We start from the raw sequence: 12,500 nt of genomic DNA, 5'->3' as shown, positions 1-12,500 counted from the left end.
CGCGCGACCCACAACCCGCCCGACTGGGGGCGAGAAGGAGCATGGAGGAGGACTCCGTCCCCTAGTCGGCAGACGGCCCCGGGACAGGGACGTTCGCCAAAACCTCCCCAAGGCCGCTTTCCGTGACCGAGTCGGCCTCCCCGCCTGTACTCGTCCCGGCCCGAGAAACGAGACGCGGGGTGGATCGGGACCAGGCCACGCACCAGGCCGGCCGGCGCGGCATCCTCCCTCCCCCGACCTGACCTGACCTGGACGAACGCCTCCCCATCGCCCGCCCCCGCGAGGCTGATCCGTCCGGCCGGTGAGGAGGCCGCTTGTCGGGCGCCACCTGCTTCCCGGCATCCTCTTATATAGTGTTCGAGGAGGTCGACCAGGTGGCCCGGCCTGGATTGGGGGGGGGGGCGCGGGGTGCGGTGTCCCGGGCGGCGGGGGACGGGGGGGGGTAGGAGTGGAGAGGGAAAGGTGGGCGTGGAGAATGCCGGGGTCGGGGGTCGGCGCGGGGCGGGGCGGGAGTTGGGGATAGGGGAGGGGCGGGAGGCCGTCTGGACATGGAGGGTCGGAAGAGCGGTGGTGACAATGATTTTCATTATCATTTAGAAAGAAGAACGTGGACTTCTTTAGAGGAGTCCTTTGAATAGCTTCTCCATTTAGTTAACATACATCCAAATGGAGGTCGGGAAACTTGGGTCCTGTTAACATATGGATGGAAGTGGAAAGAACTATCGCGATGACCGTCCTTGTGTTTCTTTTATTTTTTCTTTCTTCCTGCTCCCCAAAGCCGCCCCCCCCACCCCCGCCCCGCCCCGCCCCGCCCCGCCCCGTCCCGTCCCGTCCCGTCCATAGTTGTAGGTTCCAGTGGTAGGTCTTTCGCGTTTCTGCTATGTGGGACGCCGCCTCGGCGTGGCTTGAAGGGCGATGCTGGGTCTGGGGCTGCGCCCAGGATCCGAACCGGTGAAAACCTGGGCCGTCGAAGCCGGGGGCCGGGGTGGGGGGCGCTACTTGACCGTTCGTCCACGGGCTCGGCCCCCGGCCCCTTGTTTTCTAGGGAGAGAGACAGAGAGACCCGATCCATTTTCCCTTGGCCTCTAAAGCGTGCGTGTGGTCGAAAGGCGACAGAGAGAGGGGTTCTGGTCCAGAAAGCCCCGACTGCGCCGCCGCGGGGATCGGTCGGTTCCGCCCGAACCGTCCGAGTCGGAAAGGAACGGACAGCTTTCCTCCTTTGGGCCCCTGACTTGGGACCGACAGGGGAAGAGGAACAGGCCTCTCTCCCTCACACCCTGGCCCCTTCCTCCAGGACGCCCTCCTTCTAGTCAGCCCGCCTCTGGCTTTTCCACACGCCGACGACCGCTGTCGGGCATGGACCCACCTTCCTTGGGGGACACCACCACACGACTCTCCCACTCGTCTGCCTGCCTTTCGTTGGCGTCGCTGCCAAAGGCGAGGGGTAGGGGTGGCGGTGGCAGGGACGGCAGGGGCCCAGCGGCTCTCTGGCGGGTGAGGAAGTCTTGCTGGTTCTCCTAGGTCGGTGATCTTTCTCGATCTCCACACACATTCTTCGTTTGGGGAGCCAAGAGACGCCCTCTGAGGAATCCCTATGGCCAGGGTCGATCACTTACTCGCTCACTGCCTCGGCCTCGGCCTCGGCCTCTGTCAGTCTTGTCTCTCTCCCTCCCTCCCTCCCTCCCTCCCTCCCTCCCTCGTCGGTCTCTGTGTGTGGACGTCTAGGTGGAGGCGAGGCAGGGAGGCCACCCACCCACCTACCTCGTGGTTTACCACACGCTCTACACGGAGGTAGAATTCCCATCCCACCGAATCCATCCTTTCCACGGGGCACAAGCCAGTGGCCTTCGGGAGTCTCTCTCCCCAAGGTGGCGCATCCGTCATGGCTATCTATTTCCAGAAGGTTTCCGTTTCCATCCCCTCCCCCCGAAAGAAAAAACGGCCCCACTCCCGGATCTGCCCCACCACGATCACCACCACCGCTGCCGCCGCCGCCGCCGCCGCCATCTGCTGTCGCCCTCTAGGGTTGGACCGTTCTAGCTCTCTCCTCTGTGTGGAATCGCAACGTAGGTCGCCTTGGATGTCTGGCACCTCTCACTAAGCAGAAGGTTTTGGAGGCTCAGGCTGGGCCACGCTTTGGCCCGGGTCAGTGTTCCGTTCCTCCGGACGGCTTCCCTCGTTTTCCACGAGAAGGAGCCGTGAAGACGGAAAGGAAGGGCGGATGGATGGCTTTTCCCGTGCTACCGAGTCCCTCTCCCTTTTCCCCAAAGCGTGAGGGGCGGTCGAGAGGATCGTCTCTGATGACAAAAGTCAGAGGCACCCCGGTCAGGACACCGTGCGAGGCGTTGGATGTGTTCTCGAGAGGAGAACACGTCCCCGTCAGCGTTTCCTGTCGTTCTCGTTCCGAAAGGATTCATGCGCCACCCCCGTCTCCCTCAAGGTCTTAGGGCTGTCGTGCTCCGCAGCCGTCACGTGTCGTGGATCCTGGGCACCACCACGCCACCCCCGCCCCCCCCCCCCCCGCCATAGCTGTCGATCGCTATGTGGCACGCCTACGTTTTGCCCAAAAGAGCAGTCCGATGGACAGCGTTGGTGCTTTTCCCAGCAGGCAGGCAGGTGAGAGTCACCCCTCTAGAAGGTTTCCAAGCCCCGTTCCATTCTCAGAGGCAGCTCCTTTGGCCATCAAGGAGGCAGGCGATGGGGGTGGGGGTGGGGATGGGGATGGGGCAGGGGCCTCTGTCCCTCTGTCGCGGTAGAAATGATTGGGAAAGCAGGGGACGATGGGCGTAGGTCGACCATCCTGGGCGGTGGTGCTTTGGGAGCTTTTTCTAGAAGAAGGAGCGAACGGCGTTCCCTGGGAAGGGAGGAAACCAGAGGAGGTCCCCCTCAGACCGACCTGGCACGAGAAGGACACACACTCTCTCTCTCTCTCTCTCTCTCTCTCTCTCTCTCCCTTTTCTTCCTGACTTGAAATCAGGAGACAAAACTCCCCTGCCAAAGGGCCCTCCCAAAACGGGGAGTGAGGAAGACCTCCTTCTCTTCACGGCTGAAGTTCTCCCTGCCTTTCCTGGACGGGAAGGATAGCACCTACGCCCGCTGCCGTCGGTGACTTTTAGTCCCCCTGGAGAGGAAGAAATTCTTTCCCGTGGCCGAAACCCTGGCGGTTCGTTCGTGCTGCAGAGGACGTGACCCTCTCTGACACACCCAGGAACCTCCTCGCTCCGGGTCGAGGAGAGGGAGTTCTGTTCTGTGGTTTAGAATGGTGCTTAAAAAGGGATGTCGCTTACAAAGGGTCCTCGTCCCCCTTCCTAAACCTAAACGGACGGCTCGGCTCGGAGGCGTGAGATACGTTTCGCATCCTCCTCGTCGTCTTCACTCAAAGTTTTATTGGAGTTTGGAAGATTTTATTTTTTGTCTTTCCTTTTTCTCCCCAAAGCCCCCCGGTACGTAGTTGTGTGTTCTTCGCGGTGGGTCCTTCTAGCGGTGGTATGTGGGACGCCGCCTCAGCGTGGTTTGATGAGCAGTGCCGTGTCCGCGCCCGGGATCCGAACGAACCGATGAAACACTGGGCTGCCTGCAGCGGAGCGCGCGAACTTAACCACTCGGCCCACGGGGCCAGCCCCTTACTGGATTTACAAAACAACTCCGGGGGCCCGGCCCGGTGGCGCGGCGGTGAAGTTCGCACGTTCGGCTCCGCCGGCCCCGGGTTCGCCGGTCCGGATCCCGGGCGCAGGACCCGGCACCGCTTGGCGAGCCACGCTGTGGCAGGCGTCCCACCTGGAAAGTAGAGGGGGGATGGGGCACGGATGTCAGCTCAGGGCCAGTCTTCCTCGGCCGACAGAGGAGGATTGGTGGCAGATGTTCGCTCAGGGCTCATCTTCCTCAAAAATAAAATAATAAATCGATTCGATAAAATGTCAAATAACACAACCGCGGGATCACGCTTAGAGTCACCCTTGGCCCGATGATGCCACTCCCCACCCCCCCCACCCCCCTGCCCCCACCATTTGGAGGTGCCGTCAGTGGGATTCGTTCCTGTTTGTCCATCTTTCTTCCTCTTTTTTTTTTTTTTTTTTTAAAGACTGGCACCCGAGCTCATTGCCAATCTTTTCTTTTCTTTTTATTCCTCCTCCTTCTTCTTCTTCTCCCCAGAGCACCCCAGTACCTAGTTCTATATTCTCTTTGAGGTCCCTCTGGTTCTGCCGTGTGGGACGCCACCTCAGCGTGGTTTGATGAGCGGTTGCCGTGTCCGAGCCCAGGATCCGAACCTTCCAAGCCCCGGGCCGCTGAAGCGGAGCGTGCAAACTCAACCGCTCGGCCACGGGGTCAGCCCCTTCCTTCCTTCCTTCCTTCCTTCCTTCCTTCCTTCCTTCCTTCCTTCCTTCCTAAGGAGGAGGAGGCAGGCACTGTGTGAAGTCGCCAGTGAGTCTGTGGAAAGAGACGGAGGATTTCCCATGGGAAGCCGGGGCGGGGGACACGGACCGATGTCGTGCGAACTTGAAGGTGAAAGATCAAAAAACCACACACGCCTAGAGCGGCGGGTTGCCCGTTAGGAGTTTGCTTGCCGGGCCCATAACGCAGGGCTCATCGATGAGCCAAACCGTCCGTGATCCTCAAGCAGTCTAGTAGGGTTAGAGAAAGGAGGGGGGGCACTCTTTCTGCCCCAGATGAGGCGAGTTTCTCAGACAGCCACCCTGCCCCAACATCTTCCCTCCCTGCCTCCCGGCCCTTGGTGGACTGCGGCCTAAGGGTGGGGGAATTGAAGAAAGCCGTTCAATGGAAAAAAGCCCGAGGCCATGGGAGAGAGCTTCCTGCACTTGAATGAAGCCCTGACGCCAGGCCCATCGGAATGAATGGGCCTGACCTCCCCTCCCCCCTCCCCCCTCCCCCCTCCCAGGCTGGCGACTCCGCAGTGGAAGGCTAGGGGTTTCTTCCGAAATGGTGAACCGGCCCCCTTGTCCACAGGAAAACCACACACGGGTACAGCCTAGGCCGGATCTCAGGGTACAGCCTAGGCCGGATCTCAGGCCAAGTCGTCAGGGTGGCAAGATGATGGCGGATGAGAGGAAACTTGTTCTGGGACCGCACCGCCCCCCCCCCATCGCCTCTCTGGCTGAGAAGAGGGCTGGGGAGCGGTGAGGGTCAGGGGGAGAGTGGGGGCGGGGCCGGGACAGGCACCTGAGCTAGCCTCTGTTGTCCATCTTCGTCGGTTTCAGAGGGTAGATTTCTCACTGTTGCTTTTTTGCCAGGTCTGCACGCCCTTGTGTTTTTTTCTGCTTAAAGGTTGCAACCTGAGCTAGCTTCTTTTGCCCATGTTCCTCAGTTTCAGAGGGTGGATTTCTCAGTGTTGCCTTTTCCCCAGCTCCCCACGCCCTTGTGTGTTTCTTTTGCTTAAAGATTGCCACCTGAAGCCAGCCTCTCTTGCCCATCTTCCTCAGTTTCAGAGGGTAGATATTTCAGGGTTGCTTTTTCCCCAGGTCTCCACGCCTTTGGGTTTTGTTTTTGCTTAACGAGTGCCACCTGAGCTAGCCTCTCTTGCCCATGTTCCTCAGTTTCAGAGGGTAGATATTTCAGGGTTGCTTTGTCCCCAGGGCTCCACGCCTTTGTGCTTTGTTTTTGCTTAAGGATTGCCACCTGAGGTAGCCTCTCTTGCCCATCTTCCTCAGTTTCAGAGGGTGGATTTCTCCGTGTTGCTTTTTCCCCAGGTCTCCACGCCCTTGTGTGTTTCTTTTGCTTAAAGATTGCCACCTGAGCTAGCCTCTGTTGCCCATCTTCGTCCGTTTCAGAGGGTGGATTTCTCAGTGTTGCCTTTTCGCCAGCTCCCCACGCCCTTGTGTGTTTCTTTTGCTTAAAGATTGTCACCTGAGCTAGGCACTGTTGCCCTGCTTCCTCAGTTTCAGAGGGTACCTTTTTCAGGGTTGCTTTTTGACCGGGTCTCCTCGCCATTGTATTTTTTTATCTTATTTTTTTTGCTTAAAGATTGCCACCTGAGCTAGCCTCTGTTGCGCTTCTTTCTCAGTTCTAGAGGGTAGATTTCTCCGTGTTGCTTTTTCCCCAGGTCTCCACGCACTTCCTTTTATTTTTCCTTAAAAATTGCCACCTGAGCTAGCCTCTGTTGTCCATCTTCGTCGGTTTCAGAGGGTAGATTTCTCACTGTTGCTTTTTTGCCAGGTCTGCACGCCCTTGTGTTTTTTTCTGCTTAAAGGTTGCAACCTGAGCTAGCTTCTTTTGCCCATGTTCCTCAGTTTCAGAGGGTGGATTTCTCAGTGTTGCCTTTTCCCCAGCTCCCCACGCCCTTGTGTGTTTCTTTTGCTTAGAGATTGCGAGCTGAAGCCAGCCTCTCTTGCCCATCTTCCTCAGTTTCAGAGGGTAGATATTTCAGGGTTGCTTTTCCCCCAGGTCTCCACGCTTTGGGTTTTGTTTTTGCTTAACGAGTGCCACCTGAGCTAGCCTCTCTTGCCCATGTTCCTCAGTTTCAGAGGGTAGATATTTCAGGGTTGCTTTGTCCCCAGGGCTCCACGCCTTTGTGCTTTGTTTTTGCTTAAGGATTGCCACCTGAGGTAGCCTCTCTTGCCCATCTTCCTCAGTTTCAGAGGGTGGATTTCTCCGTGTTGCTTTTTCCCCCAGGTCTCCACGCCCTTGTGTGTTTCTTTTGCTTAAAGATTGCCACCTGAGCTAGCCTCTGTTGCCCATCTTCGTCCGTTTCAGAGGGTGGATTTCTCAGTGTTGCCTTTTCGCCAGCTCCCCACGCCCTTGTGTGTTTCTTTTGCTTAAAGATTGTCACCTGAGCTAGGCACTGTTGCCCTGCTTCCTCAGTTTCAGAGGGTACCTTTTTCAGGGTTGCTTTTTGACCGGGTCTCCTCGCCATTGTATTTTTTTATCTTATTTTTTTTGCTTAAAGATTGCCACCTGAGCTAGCCTCTGTTGCGCTTCTTTCTCAGTTCTAGAGGGTAGATTTCTCCGTGTTGCTTTTTCCCCAGGTCTCCACGCACTTCCTTTTATTTTTCCTTAAAAATTGCCACCTGAGCTAGCCTCTGTTGTCCATCTTCGTCGGTTTCAGAGGGTAGATTTCTCACTGTTGCTTTTTTGCCAGGTCTGCACGCCCTTGTGTTTTTTTTCTGCTTAAAGGTTGCAACCTGAGCTAGCTTCTTTTGCCCATGTTCCTCAGTTTCAGAGGGTGGATTTCTCAGTGTTGCCTTTTCCCCAGCTCCCCACGCCCTTGTGTGTTTCTTTTGCTTAAAGATTGCCACCTGAAGCCAGCCTCTCTTGCCCATCTTCCTCAGTTTCAGAGGGTAGATATTTCAGGGTTGCTTTTTCCCCAGGTCTCCACGCCTTTGGGTTTTGTTTTTGCTTAACGAGTGCCACCTGAGCTAGCCTCTCTTGCCCATGTTCCTCAGTTTCAGAGGGTAGATATTTCAGGGTTGCTTTGTCCCCAGGGCTCCACGCCTTTGTGCTTTGTTTTTGCTTAAGGATTGCCACCTGAGGTAGCCTCTCTTGCCCATCTTCGTCCGTTTCAGAGGGTGGATTTCTCAGTGTTGCCTTTTCGCCAGCTCCCCACGCCCTTGTGTGTTTCTTTTGCTTAAAGATTGTCACCTGAGCTAGGCACTGTTGCCCTGCTTCCTCAGTTTCAGAGGGTACCTTTTTCAGGGTTGCTTTTTGACCGGGTCTCCTCGCCATTGTATTTTTTTATCTTATTTTTTTTGCTTAAAGATTGCCACCTGAGCTAGCCTCTGTTGCGCTTCTTTCTCAGTTCTAGAGGGTAGATTTCTCCGTGTTGCTTTTTCCCCAGGTCTCCACGCACTTCCTTTCATTTTTCCTTAAAAATTGCCACCTGAGCTAGCCCCTGTTGCCCATCTTCGTCGGTTTCAGAGGGTAGATTTCTCAGTGTTGATTTTTCCCCATTTCTCCACGCCCTCGTGCTTTTTTTTTTTTATTTCCTTAAATGTCGGCGCCTGAGCTAGCTTCTTTTGCCCATCTTCGTCAGTTTCAGCGGGTAGACTCTCCGCCTGCCTTCGACAGGCCCTCTGGACTGGAAAGCTTTCCTCCTCCCGTCATCACGGTCCTTCTCGGATGACGTGCCTGGTTTCGGTTTGACCGTCCCCCGCCCGCCCTGATTTTCTAAGTCCTCCCGGGAACCCCGGGGGCGCTCCAGCCGCTCCGGGAAGCGGCGGCCTCCCGGCCGCACCGGCCCAGCCCGGCCCGGGCCGCCCCCTGGCCTCTCTGGGGGAACTCTCCCCTTCCCCTTCCCGGTGATCGCCCGAGAAACCTTTTCCGAGTCCCCCTCCTGCGGCTGGGGCTGCGCCTTGGCGGCCGGGAGCCCGCGGGCGGACGCCCCGGGGCCGCACTGGGCCGGGAGGCTGGGTCCGAGGGGGCTCCGGGACGGGATCGGGCGGCCCGGCGGCCCGGCTGTGCTCCCCGGCGGGCCCGCGCTCCGGCTCCGTCCCGCTGAGGCGGTCGTCGGTCGCCGGGTGCCACCTGGCGGCCGCTTTTATATCGTCTCTTTCCTCCGGAGCTCCGGCGACGCGGGCCAAGGGACGGGACTCGGCCGCGGTGACCGAGGCAGAGTCCCGGGAGGCCGGCGTCGCTGGCGGGATCTGGCCCGGTGGCGCCGGGGCGTGAGCGCGACGCCCGCTCGCCGGAGATTGGAGGTGCAGGCTACTGAGGGAGGTGGCTGTCGCCGCGCCGCCCGGTGCCGGCCGGGGTGTGGGGGCCTCCCGGACGGGTCGACCAGCAGCCGCCGGTGCCCCTCCGTCCCCGGGAGGGGGTGGGGGGCCGCCGCGGGGGAACGGGCGAGGGAGCTCGTCCCGTGCCCGGCCGTCGTCCCGAGGGCGGCCCGGTGGTCGGGCCTTCCGCGTCGCCGATCCCCCTTTCCGCGCCCCGCTCCGGAGGTGGGCGACCGGCCGGGGCCTTGCGGGGGAGGCCCGTGGAGGGCGCGACGGGCTCGGCCGCCGGGCTGGCCTTTTCCCCACTGGTCTTCCGAGTCGACCGGCTCTGGCGGTGGGGACCGGGCCCGGTCCTCGGATGCCTCCTCCTCCGTGGCAGTTTTTTTTTCCAAGTCCCGCCCTGGAGAAGAGCGTGGACCGGCCCCGGGAGCCCTCGAGGGCGGGCCGGGGAGGGCGTCCCCGGCCCGGACGCGTGCCCGGGGTGGGTCCGGGCCGTCGGACCGGACTTCTCTCTCCGAGTTTCGCGGGTCGCGTCTTTGTCCGGAGGCGGGAGGGGGCCGGCTCGAGGCGTAGGTGGAGCCCCGGCTGAGGGACGGGAGCCACGGTCCCGCCCCGGGCCCGGTCGCCGGAGGCGCCTCCGCGGAATTCTTTTCTAAGTCCTGACCCGGCGACTCAGAGGGAGGGACCGACCGGTCCCGGCCCGCGCGGGCGGCCCGGGGAGGCTGTCCCCGGCTCCCCCTGCCGCCACGCTTCTGGGGTCGACCAGATGGCCCCGGGAGCTCCGGGCCTGGTGGCGATGGGGTCGTGCTTGGGGTCTGGTGGCCGTGGCCGTGATCCAGGGGTTCCCCTGGTGATCCGTGGGTGGGCCCCGTCTCCGGGCGCGGCGATTCTTGCCCCCGAATGGGTGGTTTTGTGCCGCCAGGTAAGTGCTGACACGCTCTGCTCGGGTGACAGTCGCCCGAGAGCTTCCGGGTGCCTGGATGCGTGTGCGGGGAGGGCTCCGGGCTCTGGCCGAGAACCGGACGCCCGTTTCCACCCCCGCCGCTTGAGCCGCCCGCTGGGGCCTGCGCGCCGGCTCTTGTGCGTTCCAGGCGCCCCCACGACCGTGGTGCCACCTCCGGTCTCTGGTACCCGAGGGCGGCGGGGTTAGGGGCGCGGGGTCCTCTACCACGTGCACTCCCTGCCGCCGGCACCCGGGTGCGGTCGCGACTTACCCCATCCCACCGGCTCCGTGCCAGTGCGTGTCAGGCGTTCTCGTCCTGGGGTGGTCGCCCGCGCTTGCTGGAGGAGGAGAGGGGTCGGTGAGGCTGAAGCAGGCTCCTCCGCTCGCTGTCCTCGCCGGCCTTCCCTTGCTCGGGGGTCCCTCGCGTTATGCTGCCGACCGATGTGGTGATGCTGTGCTCTCCCGGGCCGGGCCTAAGCCGTGCCAGACGAGGGACGGACGTTCATGGCGAACGGGACCGCTCTTCTCGCTCTGCCCGCGGGTCCCCTCGCCCGTTCTCCCCCGCTGCGAGTGGCGTGTGGGAGGCGGCAGGGGTGCGGAATCCGGCCCGACCTCGCTCCCCCGCCCCGTGCCTCGTGGCGTGGGCGGTGTCGGGGTCTCCGTGACGCGGCGGATGCTCCGCCTGTGCCTCTTGGCTGTGTCTCGCGGGCGGCCCTCCCCGCGGTGGGGCGGGCCGTGTTGCCGCCGCGCCGCGCGCCTTCCCGGGCGCGTGAGCGCGTTCCCCGGGCCGTTGGCGGTGCCCCTGGAGCGTTCCAGGTCGTCCCTCAGGCGCCCGAGGCCGAGTGGCGGTGTCGTTCCCTGTTCCCGTCGGCCTCCTCAGGTAACCACTGCGCTGGTGTGTCTGAGGAGCGGAGGGGTCGAGTCGGTAAGGGAGGCGTGCCCCTCGTCCCCCTCGGGGTGGACGGGTGCCTCGTCGCCCCCCACGGCGTGCCGTGTGGGGGCGGGCAGGCTCGGGCGCGTGCCCGCGTGTTCCCCTTGCTGGGGTTTCCCCGCGGGTGTGGGAGTGACCGTGGCGGGCCGAGCCAGCGGCGTGGCGCTGGCTCTTTGGTTGGGAGGTGCTGTTTGATCGGCACCTCCGTCCCCAGTCTCTGCCTCCCTTGGTCTCTCGGCCTGAGAGGAGGCACTGACTTGGGAGCCGCACAGGGGCCTTGTAGATCCCTAGCTAAGCCCAGTGTGGCCAGAGATGGCGAGCCCGGGGCAGCGCGGGCTCGCGGCCCTGACCACGGACGCTCCGACTTGCTCTAGGCCTTACCTCTACCGCAGACCCCTCCTGCGTTGCGTGGCCATGGTGTCTGTAAGCGCCTTGGTGGGACCGATGGCGGACGATGGGCGGGGGCGACACGCCCTCGGTGAGAAAGCCTTCTCTAGCGATCCGAGAGGGTGCCTTGGGGTACCGGACCCCCCAGCCGCCGCCCCTCCTTTGCGCGTAGTAGCCACGGACGCCACCACCGTGGCGCGTGGGCAGAGCTGCTCTTTGCCTACCGCGGCCGGCGCCTCCCCCCTCCGAGTCGGGGGAGGGTCACGCCCGGCCGGGCCGTCGTCGGGCGCGGGGGCCGCGCGTGTGCGCGAGCGTGCGCGTGGTTCTCCCGTCGCGCGCTGGGGCGGGGAGAGGGCCCGGCCCCGTCCGGGCTCCGCCCCGCCGCGAGCGGCTGGCTCTCCGCTCGCTCCCGTCCCGAGCCGCAGCCGGTGGTGGCGTGCGGGCATGGGTGGGGGCCGCCGCCGCTCTCGGGCGCGTTCCCTCGGGACGTGGGCCCCGGAGCAGACCAGACAGGCAGACGGGTGGCTGGGTGGACGGGGCGGCCCCCGGCGGCGGGGGCGCCTCACGTAGGCCCCGGCGGTGGGGCCGGGCCCGCGGGAGGCCGAGGGGTGGCTGAGGCCGGCCGGCGTCCCAGGCGTCGTGGGACCGCCCTCGCGTGTCGTTGGCGGTGGGATCCCGCGTGTGTTTTCCTGGTGGCCCGTCCGCGCCCGAGGCCGTCCCCGGGAGCCTTCCCGCGAGCCCGTGCTCCCTCCGTCGAGGCGCGCGCCGCGCTCCCCGCTGCCCCCGGTGCTCCCCCGCCCGGGCAGACGCCTGGCCGCGCCGCCCACCGGCCGGGACCGAAGTGGGCCTCGCCGTGCGGGTGTCGCCTCCGGCCACCGAGGCCGGTGGTGGCCCCGGGCGAAGTGCTCTCGGCTCCGGTCGGGTGGGGGCCCGCGCGCCAGGCGCCCGGCGCGGGACGCTGGCGCCGTGTGCGGGAGAGCCCTGGCCGTGGCGGGGCCGAGCCCCCGTGAGCTGCGCGTGGGGCGACGGGGCCAGTCGCCGTTCCGGGCGCCGCGGGACCGCCCCTGGTGCTGGAGGCCCCTGGCGGTGAGACCCCGTGTGTGCTCCGGCGGCCGACTTGCCTCGGGAGGTTCTGTCTTCCCTCCTTCGCCCCGAGCGCGTCTCTCGGCGGGCCGCGGCCCTTCCGCCGCCGCCTCTCCGGCGCCTCGGCCCTCGCCGCCGCCGGCCTTCTCCCGAGCCCTTCCCCGTCGTCGCCTGTTCTGGCTGCCCGACCGGGGCCCCGCCCCGAGCGCGACTCGCTTCCCGGGGCCGCTGCGGCCTCCTCCGTGTCTGCCGCCGCCACCCGCGCGACGGCGACGTTGCGTGCGGGCGGGGGACCGTCTCCCGCGGCGCCCCGTTCTGGCGCGCGCGTGTCTGTCGCAGCGCGGGTCGGGTCCCGGCCAGCCGTCGTGACCGGCCGCCGGCGCGCCGCGCCACCCCCGGGGGCGGGGGGTCGGGCCTCGGTCCGGCTCCTGGCCCGCGGGGGCGTGCGCGGGCCGTCCGGCCGGCCGGTGTCGACGCGACTGCCTGGTGCCCC

The sequence above is a fragment of the Equus asinus genome, unplaced genomic scaffold (genome assembly GCF_041296235.1).
Source record: "Equus asinus isolate D_3611 breed Donkey unplaced genomic scaffold, EquAss-T2T_v2 contig_813, whole genome shotgun sequence".
NCBI classification, from domain to species: Eukaryota; Metazoa; Chordata; class Mammalia; order Perissodactyla; family Equidae; genus Equus; species Equus asinus.
The sequence above is the reverse complement of the archived record's forward strand: the minus strand, read 5'-3'. Positions refer to the sequence as shown.